General features: G+C 35.8%; 1 protein-coding gene across 1 annotated transcript in view; it reads right to left on the reverse strand.

Annotated features, from left to right (window-relative positions):
- The window catches only part of LOC107713903 (dystonin-like), a 39505-nt gene that overhangs the window by 9480 nt on the left and 27833 nt on the right, over nucleotides 1-2192 (reverse strand). The window lies entirely within an intron of this gene.

The raw sequence follows: 2192 nt of genomic DNA on the forward strand, positions 1-2192 counted from the left end.
CCTGGAGTGCCGATGTCCTGCAGAGTTTAGCTGTAACCCTAATCAAACACACCTGAACAAGCTAATTAAGGTCTTCAAGATTACTAAGGCTACAGGCAGGTGAGTTTTTTCAGGGTTGGAGCTAAACTGCAGGACATTGGCACTCCAGGACCGACGTTGCCTACCCCTGAACTAAAGCATGCTGTGGGGGTAATTGAGAATGAATGGGGGAAAATCACATTAGAGGAGACAATGCCTTCATCACGATATGATTGGATATGACTGGCTATGTTCGGCTGTGATTGGTTTATGCAAAATCCTGTCTCTTGTGTTCATGCGCGTTCCACGTTTGGCATTAATGGGAAGACTCATTTAAAAAAGTAAGTAAACAACTCATACATTTAAATATAACCACTGTGTTACGTCAAAATAAGACTTAAAATGGTCTGAAAACTTGATCTGTGGGAGTTTTTAGTGAGTAATCAGCTTGTTGAAATTTAAAGTAAATCTCTGTCTGTATTTACTGAGCTTTGATGACTGACAAACCGAATAATTCAAAAATAGTTAAAAGTTAACTATTAAAAAGATAGCTGAACATAAGTTCACAAATAAAATATATAGTTTAAATTGTTACTGCCTTGAGTTCTTTTGGAATAAACGTGAAATGCTTAAAAATACTAACTTGATGAGATTCATACTTGGCTTTAATAAACAGAATATTGATTCATATTCTATAATATTGATGTAAAAAAACATATTTTTGTTGTTGTTTTCTGGTAGTGTAAGTAATGTTTATTTAACCAAGAACATGTGACTGAGACAAGAATTGACATTTGATAAAAAAAAAAAAAAGGACTTCGCCTCCTCATTTCAAAATACCACCGCACACCACTGAGAAATAAATATACCAGTGGTGTGTGGGGGGGTGCCCTTTTTTAGTTTCAGCACATGCCCCTCAAAAGGTCTGTGCACGGCCCTGCGTGCTGGCAAAATGAGTCGGAATGCGCACGGAAGGCCAATTTTGAGCTACATGCAAAACAAGTGGAAAATGTCGATTTTGGTCAAATTTGAGGTTTTCACAAAAATGAGGAGTCAATTAAGCCCTCCCCAATGCTCCAAATAGTATTTAAACATCTAAAATTATCTTTATTTGTATGTTTTTTGAGAGCAGTACCTTTTTCTCTGCTCTCTTCTTGCGCCGGTGCTGACAGACGTATGAATCACGCACATAAAGATCCCGATACATACACATACTGTATACACAGAATTACAGTATTTAGGCTATTCACGCAAACATAATCAGTTATGTCTGAAGTCAACGTTTGGGGAACTGTTGGGGAAAACATCTGATGTGTAACATTATATTAGATCCCTGAAATATTGTGATTATTAATGCAGTAATGATTATTAAGAAAAGACCTGGAGGAAAAGATGCAATGTTGCTAGGTTTTGCTTTGGAACCTTCAGAAAACTTTAACTTGATTTTTCTCGAAATGGATTTTGCTAACTTCATCGACTTCAAACAGGTGTTGCTGTTTTTCATTTTTTTTGTCCGATTCCAACAACTCATATATCATTATGAAGGTCTTTTAATGGAGAATGTAACAATAAAAATAACTAATTTTTGAAAATTGACTCTGAGACTTGCTGTACCTTGTGCTTGTCAATCAGATTGCTGACCAGGTCTTTTTCACCACAGACAGACACATCTTCAGCCAGCTGTGGCTCGGCTCTGTACAGCCAGTCATTAAGAGCCTGCAGAGCGTCAGTGAATCTGCCTGAAAACAGCAGAGCCTCTTCCAGCTTGTGTTTAGATCCCTGAAGTACAGTAAGTCTTAATATAGTCCGTCTGTCTCATTAATGTTAATCTAACGAGAAAAGAAGAGATCGCTGCTCTTGACTGAACTGCTTTTGTGGTTTTAATGAACAATTCATTTTATATTGAAGTGATTTTTATATTTGATTACTTGTTTTTCTTACTTGAATGCTTTTGTTTAGATGTAAAATGAAAAAGTAATGCACTAGGCCTATTTGTTTCTTATATTTGTTCTACTGTTTTGCATTAAAAGATAAAAGAAAAGAGTGAATCACTTGCTGCTCTTGATTGAACTGCTTTTGCAGTTTTAATAATCAATTTATTTGTAATGAACACACTGAAGTGATTTTTAAGTGATAAAATTTGTTTTTCTTACTTGAATGCTTTTGTTTAGATG

The sequence above is a fragment of the Sinocyclocheilus rhinocerous genome, unplaced genomic scaffold (assembly GCF_001515625.1).
Source record: "Sinocyclocheilus rhinocerous isolate Xijiao unplaced genomic scaffold, SAMN03320098_v1.1 scaffold1470, whole genome shotgun sequence".
Lineage (NCBI taxonomy): Eukaryota > Metazoa > Chordata > Actinopteri > Cypriniformes > Cyprinidae > Sinocyclocheilus > Sinocyclocheilus rhinocerous.